General features: G+C 34.8%; 1 long non-coding RNA gene across 2 annotated transcripts in view; it reads right to left on the bottom strand.

Moving 5' to 3' along the window:
• Positions 1 to 10,716: 10,716 nt before the first annotated feature.
• LOC116423187 overlaps positions 10,717 to 12,536 on the bottom strand; it is a 60,530-nt gene continuing 58,710 nt past the window's right edge. The window contains exon 4 of one of the 2 annotated variants that reach the window (XR_004233686.1): positions 10,717 to 10,928. This is a non-coding gene — a long non-coding RNA (uncharacterized LOC116423187). The remainder of the gene's footprint in view (positions 10,929 to 12,536) is intronic. The other variant, XR_004233687.1, reaches the window with a different exon arrangement.

Genomic DNA, 12,536 nt, shown 5'->3' on the forward strand with positions numbered 1-12,536 from the left:
TGAAAAGATATGGTCATGTCAGATCCCAAACTATATTTTAAAGTAGTAATCATCAACATTATTTGGTGCTGGTTAAAATTACTTTATTCATTGTTTGATAAATAACATAAACTTTTACTATGTACAATGTTCTCTTGATTCTGGTCATTTCACTTTGCATCAGTTCACATAAATCTTTTCAGGTGTTTCTGAAAGCAATCTGCTTGTCATTTCTTCTAACATAATAGTATTCTATCAAAATCATATACAATATGTTCAGCCATTCCCTAACTGATGGACATTCCCCTCAATTTCCAATTCTTTGCCATCATTAACAGAGTTGCTATAAATATTTTTGTACTTATAAGGTTTTTTTTTCTTCTTTTGAAAATTCTTTTTGAAGTACTGATCTAGTAATAGTATTGCTTAGTTGAGGGGTAAAGCATGATTTTATTGCCCTTTGAGCTTAGTTCCAAATTTCTCTGAAGGGTTGTTGGATCACTATACCACTTTGCCAATAGTGCATTAGTGTCTCAGTTTCTACTCTAACATTTATCATTTCCTTTTCTGTCATATTATTCAATTTGATAGGTATGGAGTAAGGATACTTAAAAGAAAGGATAAGTTGATTGAGAGCAGGGATCATCCTTTATGTTTTTGGTATCCCCAGCATTTTGCACAGGGATCAGCACATCTTAGGTGTTAAGTGATTTTTGGCTATTGACTGGATGATTTTTAAAACTTAAAAACTTTTTAAAGGTTCTGATAAAGGTCTCATTTCCAAAATATATAGAGAATTGACTCTAATTTATAAGAAACCAAGCCATTCTCCAATTGATAAATGGTCAAAGGATATGAACAGACAATTTTCAGATGAAGAAATTGAAACTATTACCACTCATATGAAAGAGTGTTCCAAATCACTATTAATCAGAGAAATGCAAAAAGACAACTCTGAGCTACCACTACACCGGTCAGATTCTAGATGACAGGAAAAATAATGATGAATGTTGGGGGATTGGGAAAACGGGAACTGATGCATTGTTGGTGGAGGGAACAATCCAACCATTCTGAGAGCAGTATGGAATTATGCCCCAAAAGTTTCAAACGTATACCTTTTGACCCAGCAGGCTACTACTGGGCTTATACCCCGGAGATTTAAAAGAAGGAAAGGGCCTGTATGTGCCAAATGTTTGTAGCCCCTTTGTAGTGGCTAGAAACTGGAAAATGAATGGATGCCCACAATTGGAGAATGGCTGAATAAGTTGTGGTATATGAATGTTATGGAATATTATTGTTCTGTAAGAAATGACCAGCAGAATAAATACAGAGAGGTTTGGAGAAACTTACATGAACTGATGCTAAGTGAAAATGAGCAGAACCAGGAGATCTTATAATTTAACAACATACTATATGAAGATGTATTCTGAAAGGGATTTCTTTGACAAAGAGAAGATCTAACTCAGTTTCAATTGATCAATGAAGGAAGAAGGCACACCCAAAGAAAAACAAAATGAAAAACTTTTGGATTTTTTGTTTTTCTTCCCGGTTATTTTTACCTTCTGAATCCACCTCCGTGCAACAAGAGAACTGTTTGGTTCTGAAACATATATTGTATCTGATATACTGCATCAAATTCAAATATAGGACGTTGCCATCTAGGGAGGGGTAGAGGGAGAGAGGGAAAAATCGGAACAGAAGTGAGTGCAAGGGATAATGTTGTAAAAAATTACCCTGGCATGGGTTCTGTCAATAAAAAGTTATTATAATAAAAAAATCTTAAAAACTTTTGCATAATGAAAATTAGGATAAAAGGAGAATCTTAATTAGGGAAAATATTTTCATTAATTCTCTCTGATAAAAGACATCCCCAAGATGGAGAGGAAATAAGCTCAAATATGTAAGGCTAAAAGCCATGTTCCAAAATATAAGTAGTGAAAGGGTATGAACAAATGCTTCTCAAAAGTGCAAATCATCAACAATCACATGAAAGATTGCTCCAAATCACTAATAAAAATTGTTTTCATTTTCATTTTGAGATTTTACTTCATACCCACAAAAAATAGCCAAGATGACAAAAGACAAAAATAATACAGGATGGGTTTTGAAATATCAGGCAACTAATATTCAACCATTCTGGGAAACAATTTTGAATCACATGATAAATCACTAAATTATTTATGCCCTTTGATCCAGAGATGTCAATGATGGGTATAGATTCTTAAAGAGGTCAAAAACAGAAAGGTTCCATAGATACTAAAATATTTATAGCATCATCTTTACATAGTGATAGCAACAAATCAAATAAAATAGGCCCTCATTGAAAGTCTAAACAAACTGTGGTATATGAACATAATGAAATATTGTTGTACAATTAGGAAAGGCCGTAAGGGTATGAGGGCAAGGTGAGAAAATTGATGTGGTATGAAAAAGTAGAACCAGGAGAACAATAAATGAACAATTTTAATCACCAATCTTGTTTCTGGAGAAGAGATAAGGAAGTATTTCCTTCCTTGGAGGAAATATTGGAAAGATGGGGAAATATTGGTCTGGAATATCACATAACCAGTTAGATATAGTCATTATGCTAGCTATTTTTTTAAACTGTTTTTCTTTGTTTCAAAGGTGGGATTTTTATGGTGGTAGTGGGATAGGATGGGAGGGGAGGGTATATACAGAAATGATTAAGATGTAAAAACAAAAGACACTTTAAAAAACAAACCCATCATCAGATCTGTAGCATAATGAGGTATCAGAGTAGTACTTTTGTAAAGAATCAGAGACCTTGGTCATGGCAAGCACTGAACAACATCACACAAAAGTGAAATAGACTTTATCTTAATAGATAGGAAATGACTGGATGCTGACAAGACAGGCATTTCACAATCTATGTATAGTCAGATTAGCCACTGCTTGTAGTAAAGGTCAAAATCATTATAAATCAGAAGAAAGGAGAAAGATAAGAAGAAGATATTGTGTACAATTACACCAGCTCCAAACCAGCCTGTTTAAACAACCCAATCTCTGTCACCATTTCTTAACACAATTGAACCAATGCAAAATAGTCACCAAGGGCAAGGAGGTTAAAAAAAAAAAAGCACCCAGAATTCACCTCAGCCAGCAAACACTGGATCTCCTTGTCAAACAGAGAGACAAGGCAGCCAAGGGCAACACTGGCTTAGAGAATAAGCTAATTTTCAAAACATACTTGGAAAGATGATGGAAGATTATGAAAAGTATTGCTTCATGAAGTGACGAAAAACAGTGGAGGGTAAAACAAGCTTACCAAAAGCTCAGTATAAGCCAGATCATCCCATATCAACCAGATCACCCCAAGAACACTATTAAAACTGGTAGGAGGTCAACAAAGAGAAACAAAATAGAAAACATCTGCCACAATTTCTATGGAGATCTATTTGTAAGAGTAATTGCCATTGGAATCTATCACCTCAGTAACAACCTACAATCCTAGTGGAGAGGGCATTTCAATACTCCTAGAATCTTTAATATTTCTGTATAGCTTCATTTGTTCTTTTCTTCTGAGATGCTTAGCTCCTGGGAGATGAGAACTCAGCTTGGATGACCTGATATGACCCAAGACTCAAGGAGTTCTAAAAGGAAAAAGGAAAAACAGATATGGAGATAATAGGATGAAGGAACTAGCATGGTCACATCAAAGTCTCAGGACTGGTAGGTAGTATCCTCTAATGCAAAAGCAGCTGGGTGATTGATAGGTCTCAATCTATTTGATAGAGCAATCAGAGTTACCCTCATATAGCGAACTAGTGTCCATAATGGTGCAGAAGCACAGTGCCCAGCCCCTTCTTACCTACTGTTGGAGAGATTCATGATTCCCTGAACAATTGCCATTCCCTAGCAAATTAATTGCTGTAAATGAAAGAATAAATGGATGAATGAATAAAAGAAGGTTTTCCTTCACATCGACTTCTCATGGTATGTAATTGGCCCAGGAAGTAAGGAAAAATTGGACACACAAATTTCTATCCTGAAAAGTTGGGAGACCATGAAATGCCTTCTGTAGGACATGGATGTTGGCTTATTGCTAGCATAATCTCTTTATTTGACCATGTATTTACTAATTATCCACTTGAGCCTTGAATTTTGAATAATATGTAAGATCTAAGAAGAAATGGAGAATTTTCTGATGAGATGAGGGCAAACAAGCCAATGTGAGGAGAACCTGGAATTAATAGCACCTTCATCCCCAATTGTATTCTTGTATCTATTAGGACACAACAGGGAAAGGAGCACCTGCTACATGAGGAAGTGGAAATGATATTTAACATGAAGTTTGGAAAAAAGAGTTTGATCTCACAATACATACAGATAAAATCTCTACTGTAGGAAGCAAGATATAAAATAATATATAAATATATATAATATATATTAATAGATATTATATATTTATATATATAATATATATATTATATATAATTAATATATATTTAATATATAATATATATTATATATAATATAATATATAAAACATTCTAATAGTTAATAATAGGTAGCAGTTTAAGATTTGTAAACTTTTATATATATATACACACATGTATATAATTCTCATTTAATAAACTACATGCAAATATTTATTTTAAGATTATACATATATATGTATGAAATCTCATTCAAGAAAAGTCATACAAGTTTCAGTTTTCAAGATATCATCACGAGGGGAAAATTATACAAGCATGGAAAGGATTGTGAAATTATAAGACCTTACTAGTGACAGATGCGTATGCTTGCCTAAAATGTCTGTATGGAACTTATCCAGAATGCTAAGGGTTTTCTTTTTCATCTTTTATTTTTTGTGGATACTTTAAAATTTGAGATATCCATCCATTATCTCTTGATCATTTTATATGACTAGTTCACCTAATATTCTGGTCATCGAGGTCCTTGAAAATATCTTCTATTTGACTCTGCTCATCATCCCATTAACTTTTCAAAACAAAATACACCATTCCTCTGGTGTGTTGCCCCCGAAGTCTCCTTGAGGTCAAGGACTATCTTTGTTTTTGTAGTTATCACATGATAAAAAATAAACTTGTTTTCATTCATTCATTCATTCATTCATCCTTTTATGCTACTTCTGGTATACACATTGCTGCTGGCAACATTCTGTAACTTATTTGTACCTACTACATGACTTTCCATGGCCCTTTGTGTTGCCCACAATTTTGATTCTTCTTAAAGCAAAGTGTTCACATAATACAAAAGAAAATAAGACAAGATAGACTTGTCATCATCTTGTCAATTTCACCTTGTCCATAGATTTTTTTTTAATTTTTTATTTAATAGCCTTTTATTTACAGGATATATACATGGGTAACTTTACAGCATTAACAATTGCCAAACCTCTTGTTCCAATTTTTCACCTCTTACCCCCCCACCCCCTCCCCTAAATGGCAGGATGACCAGTAGATGTTAAATATATTAAAATATAACTTAGATACACAATAAGTATACAGTCCATAGATTTTTAGTCATTTCTCTATTCACACAATCACCACCATTGTCCATGGTCTTTTTACCTCTCCCGATTATTGCTATTTTCATCACAACAAAGGAGACCCTGATACACTTAATATACTTAATTTCATTTCATGATCTGGGAAATATACTTTTTTATCCATTTATCTTTTTCTTTTCCTGGATGTTTTGACTGCTTTTGAGTGAATATCTATCTTGCTGAGGAGGCCTCACAAAGTCCTGAGGATTACTGTCACCAAGAAGATACCATTCCCAAACAGGAGATTTGGAGAAACCTCATCATCTCCAGAAAACTTCTCTTCCACTTAAATTCTGTTTAATTCATCCTTCAGATCAGCAATCTCTCCTTTGATAAACATGGAACTTCCTTTTGTATGCCTCTCTTGATATTGAAAATTGGAAGATTGTGGAACAAAAGTGTCTCTGTCATTGCTTCTATCAAAAGAATCTCTTTTGATCTTTAAGAGGACAGAAGATACTTTATTAGAGGAATGTCTTAAGGTTGTATTTTGTATTATTGAATCAAATACTTCTCCCCCATCAACAAACAATAAATACAAGTAAGATCGTATATCCTTTTCTTCTTTCCATCAACTATGTGACTATAAAAATGCTAGATGTGTTAGGGAAAATTTGCTGTGAATGCCTTTTCTTGTCCCTCCTCATGTTTTCTTCGAGGATACCCAGGCAGTCATTGATGTCCTCTCAGTTTTTGAGATGAAATATAATATTTGATCTTAATTATTCTTTGAAATCTTTCCTCTCTTTGAGATATATTGAAAAATTAGTTCTTGAGTATCTTTCAAATTGTGTTAGTTCTAGCAAAGATTTATTCTATGTATTTTTGGTCTGATATAGCAGCTTTTTTCTACCATATTTTCTTAATCACTTCTTTTTTCCACTTGCTTATAAGGCACAATAGTCACAAATATTAAAATCAAAGTGTGATGGTTCCATGTTGGTCACAAGTATAAAAGTCAAAATGACTTAATTACATCAATGAAGAAAACAGGTTGCTATAGAAACACAGATTTGTTCCACTTAATATCTTTTCATTGTCCCTCTTGTGTTCATTTCCAAGTGTTATTGGGCTAATCTGGCCTAATTGGTTTAGTTGATTCTCATATCAAGCTGTCTTCAGAACCATATTTTTTTTGCTGTTTTTAACTATTTTGTGAGGCAAACTAATTAAAAAAACCCTTTCATCTTCCTCTTCTGTAATATTTTTCAAATGAGCTAATATTCTAAAATAGTATCATCCTAGCTCTCCTATTTCTAATCATTCCAGCATATAACATAGTGCTGGCTCACAATAGTCATTTAATAGATGCTTTATCTATCTCTCTCTGCCAGTCCAAGAGTTGAAATTATTGTTTACTAGGCATTTTCTAGGTTCTTTGGCCTCCTTATTATGGGGAATGTTTTCTAATCTGTTAAATATCTTTAAGAAATAGTTATAATCTGAGTCAATGTTTTTACTTTTGTCCATTTCCCATATTTTTTTCTTGAGTTGACAACTTTTTAAAGTTGGGTTGAGTTAGAAGGAAAAATTTTGTATGAAAGGATATAGAGCAAATAAAGCAGAACCAAGAGAACAATGTAGATAATAACTGCAGTAATATAAATGAAAAGAACATTAAAAGATAATCAGATTACAGTGAATGGAATGGTCAATCTTGAATCCAGAGGATTATAGATTTAGAGATGGAAGAAATGGTGGAGATCATGATGCCCAATCATTCTATTATGGATAAAGAAATAGGACCAGTGTTGTTGTTACTTTTCTGAGGTTGCACAGGTAGTAACTCAAAGAGCTAAGATTTAAATTTGCTTGGATTCTAAAACTAGTTTTTTTTCCCATTATACCATGGTGTCCCCCCCTTGATGAAATGGACTTTTGTCCTCTGATAGTAATTTAAAGAGCTAAGATTTAGCCAGTGTCCTCTTCCAATTGTACTATGTTGCCTTCTTGATGAAGCATATTTCCTTGCTCTTAGCAGAACAGAGGTGAAAGTATTGGTGAACCATACTGTCAGACATGGTTGCTGTGTTAATTAGTTTTGCTTGACCAATTTTCTTTGTTAGAGAGGATGGCTATTAGGAAGTGACTGTGGAATAAGAAATCCAAAAGCATCAATCAAATATTTGAAAAATAAGTTGGTTGGAACTGAAGCAATTGCACAAGTACAGTCAGATTGTGGTGAGTTTGAACAATGAATCTGATGAAGTAGTCACATGTTTTCAAACTTTCACTCTTTAAAGTTATAATTATATAAAAAAATGATAACTGTCCCAGCCAATGAAATATACAGCATAAATTTGATAAATGAAACCAATTATGGAGGTACATAAATTATGGAGGTAAATAAATCTATATTTATTGAAATCTAGTTGTAAGTTTTATCATCTTTTCTTTGAATCTGGTGGTAAATTTGACTTTTGCTCCAACTAGTCATAGTTAACTAGTCATTGTTTGCAAAAGCAGTTGATTTGGGAATGACTCCCCAGTCAGTAACCAGACATTTCCTGTCTGCGAAGACATATTCTCATTTTTTAAAAATGATGTTGTTTGGGGCTTACCATGTCGTACACCTATCAACCTTTTTTTTTAATTTTGGAAGCAAGTATTCATAGCATACAGACTTGGGGTTTCTGAGTAATCTACAACTTTTTGGTTTCTTTCATTTCTTAATTCTGAAACATATTTCCTGAAATATCTTTTCCTCCCACATTCCTCTGTGTCCATCTTGGCACAAAAGTGACTAGACATCTGAATCTCTGGAGATAGCTTGGCTTGCTACACAATGAGTTGGATTTGGATTCAAATTTGCCTTGGATGCTTAACTAGCCTAAGATGCTTATTATCATCCCACCTCCTTGACTTTGGTTTCAGCATTTATAAAACAATTAGCTATATCCATGATTCTTTTTATCACAGCATGGTTGTGGGGTCTCAAATGAAGTTTGTTGTTATTGTTCAATTATTTCAATTATGTCTATCTCTTTGTTGCCAGAGATAATAGAGTTGTCTGCTATTTTCGTTTTCAGCTCATTTTACAATTGAGAAAACTGAGGCCATGCAGATGAAATGACCTGTCCAGTTATCACACAGATGGTAAGTGCTTGAGGGTGTATTTGAACTCAAGAAGATGAGTCTTCCTGATTCCAGGCCTAGCATTCTATCCAATGTGCCATCTAACTACCCCCCAAATGAGATAATACATGCAAAGTGTTTTGTAAACCTCAAAGAATTCTGTAAATGTCAGATATATTTAGGATTATTTTGACTTGGTTTGGAGGATCCTGTTGAAATCTTTTAGATTTTCTCTATTTCTTCACCCTCTGCTATGGACACCATTGTATAAACTAGAATTATCTTCACAGTGGTTTTTTTCATTTACACTCATCATGAGTCCTAAAAATGATCAAGATGACCAAGAATCCTATGAAATGATGCTTCTTGTAGGCTTTGGGCACATAATGAAGTCAGCTATTTTATTTGACTTTTGTAATCGACTATTTTCTCCTTCCTGTGAATAAATTCCTGTTAACCATAAAGGAAATGACTTTAGATATGGAGGCAGAGGATCTACATTTAAACCCTGGTTGTGTTATTTATTGGGTATATGATCTGGCGGGGGAGGTCTCTAAGTTTTAATTTCCTCAATTGTTAAGGGAAGGAATTGGATAAAATGTTCTCTAAGGTTTCTCACTTCAAACCTAGTCTCAAACACTTATTAGCTATGTGACTCTGGACAAGTCACTTCACTGTATTTGCCTCAGTCTCTTTATCTGTAAAATGAGAAGGAAATGGCAAACCCTCTAGTATATCTGCCAAGAAAACCTAGTTGGGTCACAAAGAGTCAGATATGCCTTAAAGAACTCTACAACCAAAAAATTCCTTCAGTTCTAAATCCTGCAATCAAATCCTTCCTATTAGTAGCTAACTTGATTCCATCAAAGCCTGTGTCAGAGTTTGGAGTTCCAGCCTCATGTGGCTGTGGTTTGCCACATTGGTAGGACCACTGATGAGGATTCAAGTAGAATGCTGAACTTTAGACTCTCCAGTGTGGTTAACTGAATAGAAGTCAGAGTCAGAGAATCAGATAAAAAATATTGGAAGTTATTTTGAGAAAAGATAAGGACAGGAATTACAATTGAAGTGTTTTTTTTTTTTTGTATTTTGTTGTTGTTCAATTGTTTAAATTGTATTTGACTCTTTGTGACTCCGTTTGGGATTTTGTTGGCAAGATACTAGAATGATTTGCCATTTCCTTCTCCAGTTCATTTTATGGATGATGAAACTGAGGCAAACAGGGTAAAGTGACCTGCCCAGGGTCACACAGCTAGTCTGAGGCAGAATTTGAACTCAAATCTTTGTGATTCTTGGTTTGGTGCTCTTATTCACTGTACCTGTAGCCATCCTTTTTTTTTTTTTTTTTTTTTTTTTTGAGAATTCCTCATTCTCTTGAATGAGGGAACACCCTCTACCAGTGCCAAGTTATACTTTCTCTACAACTTCATCTTTTTTTTCTATTTTTTATTAAAGCTTTTCATTTTCGAAACATATGCATGGATAATTTTTCATTACAAAATGTTCTGTTCCAAATTTTCCCCTCCTTCCCTCCACCCCATCCCCTAGATGGCAAGTAATCCAAAATATATACAACTTAAGTCATAAAGAGTTGTCACCCTAGACCACTGACATATGAAGTCACTTGCTAAAGGTCCTTTAGCTTGTTCTTATAGTTGTTGTTGTTTGTCCTTCCTTGTCAAAGAGGACCATGACATCAGGGAGGTGATACCCATGACGTGCAAGTGAGTTGGATTTAAGTGAGGGAGGCTGTGCAAGGTCACTTACCTCACTTTCCTCTCCAGAGCCATCTGGGTCCTGTGGCAAGATATAGATCAAGATGACTGAAGATGGTCTTAAGTACAGGGAGACCGCTACCTTTTTAAGCTAAGGTCTTATGCAGGTCTCAGTTTGACTGAGCCCACACTCATTCAATGATTAAGACTAGGTAGCAATTGAGGCAAAGAATCTCCTCTTTCATCAAGTCCAAAAAAATCTAAATAAATAAATGAATGAATGAATCTGGGAGAGGAGGAATTTCAGGGTTTCTGGTAAAAGCCGAAATGACTGCTATTTACATTCAGTCTGAGTCAATCAGGATCCAAACAATGACCAAAAGGGGTTTGGCCTAAGACCTATTGGTGGCCGATGAGAATCGGATGTGGAATTTGACCCTGGGTCTCCTGGCTCTAAGGCCAGTATTCTATTTTGTGTCAAAGTATTTCTTATTAGAAGAAGGCATTTTATTAGGAGGCAGTACAATTCATTGGGAAGAACATTGGATTTTGAATTAGAAGACCTGGATTCAAATCTCAGCTCTTTTGCTTGCTGTTTTAACCTCTCCGATGCTCTGTTTCCTTATCTGCAAAATAAGATAATTGGATTGATTTGCCGCTGATTCCTTTCATCTCTAAAAGTGTCATCCTAGGCTTCTATAATAACCTAGAAGAGGGAAAATGTATCGCTTAGATAACTTTTAGCTCTAAGAACTATCACCTTTTCTTGGGGGGGCAATCATGGTTAAGTGGTCACATAGGGTCACATAGTTAATAAGTAGCTGAGATTGGATTTAAACTCAGATCTTCTTGACTCCAGATCCAGTGCTTTATTCCCTTTTCCATCTAGTTTCCTTTAACTGCTATGATTTTTAGCTCCACATGGATTCTCATGCTGCAGACAGATCTAGTTCTGACTTCATTTATTTATTTATAAAACATATGCATGGGTAATTTTTCAACACTGACCTTTGCAAAACCTTCTGTTCCAAATTTCCCATCTTTTCCCCCACCCCCTCCTCTAGATGACAGGTAGTCAAATACATGTTAAATATGTTAAAATATATATTAAATCCAATATATGTATACATATTTACACAGTTATCTTGCTGCATGAGAAAAATCGGATCAAGAAGGGGAAATAAAACCTGAGAAAGAAAATGAAATTCAAGTAAACAATAACAGAAAGAGTGAAAATGCTATGTTGTGGTCCAAACTCAGTTCCCACAGTTCTCTCTCTGGGTGTAGATGCTCTCTTCATCACAAGATCATTGGAACTGGTTTGAATCATCTTATTGTTGAAGAGAGCCACAGTTCTGACTTCATTTAAAGGAATTTAGGTCTAACCTAGAAGATTCCTTTCAAGTACTTAATACAGAACATAGCATAGGATGCCAGAGCTAGAAGAATATTAAATGTTCAAACACAGAAAAAAGCAGGAAAGAACCTTAGAATAGAAACCATTAAAAAACAGAGCATAGAATCTCCTAACTGGAAGGGATCTTGGCACATGAAGGAGGATGATTTGATCAAGCCAAAAACCATCTATTAAGCACATGCTACATAACTACACAACAGAGGTTATGCTAACCTCTGAAGATTCAGTGAAAAGGCCAAAACAGTCCCTGTTTTGAAGGAACTCACAATCAGATGCAAAAAAGGTGCAAAATGAGAACAAACAACATATAAGCAGGACAAATTGGAGATAACCTCAAAAGCACTAGTATTAAGAGGGATGGGAAAGATTTTTTTTGCAAAATGAAACTTGAAAGGAACCAGGGAAGCAAGCGGTAGAATTGAGGAGGGGGAAAATTTCCAAGCACAGAGGAGAACCAGTGAATATTCCCAGAGCAGAGAGATGGATTCTTGTTTAAGGAACAGCAAGGAGCCTGGTGCCATTGATTAAATCTCAGAGTATCTGAAAGGAAGTGATATAGTCCAACCTTCCCATTTTACAGACTAGGAAACAGACCCGGAGAAGAAAAGTGCCTTTAAAAAGTATACATAGGAGAGAGAGCTGAGACTAGAAGCCAGTTTTCTTGACTTTGAGCCAAAGTTTTATTCCATTACACCATTGCTGCCTATAATAATATCTGTAGAAACTACCTCCTAGGGTTTCTGTCAAACCCAAATGAGGTACAGGTTTACAATGGTCTGCAGTTTTAAAGAAGCTTATCTTTAAAAAGAGATTATCA

Source organism: Sarcophilus harrisii, chromosome 4 (assembly GCF_902635505.1).
Source record: "Sarcophilus harrisii chromosome 4, mSarHar1.11, whole genome shotgun sequence".
In the NCBI taxonomy this organism is placed as follows: domain Eukaryota; kingdom Metazoa; phylum Chordata; class Mammalia; order Dasyuromorphia; family Dasyuridae; genus Sarcophilus; species Sarcophilus harrisii.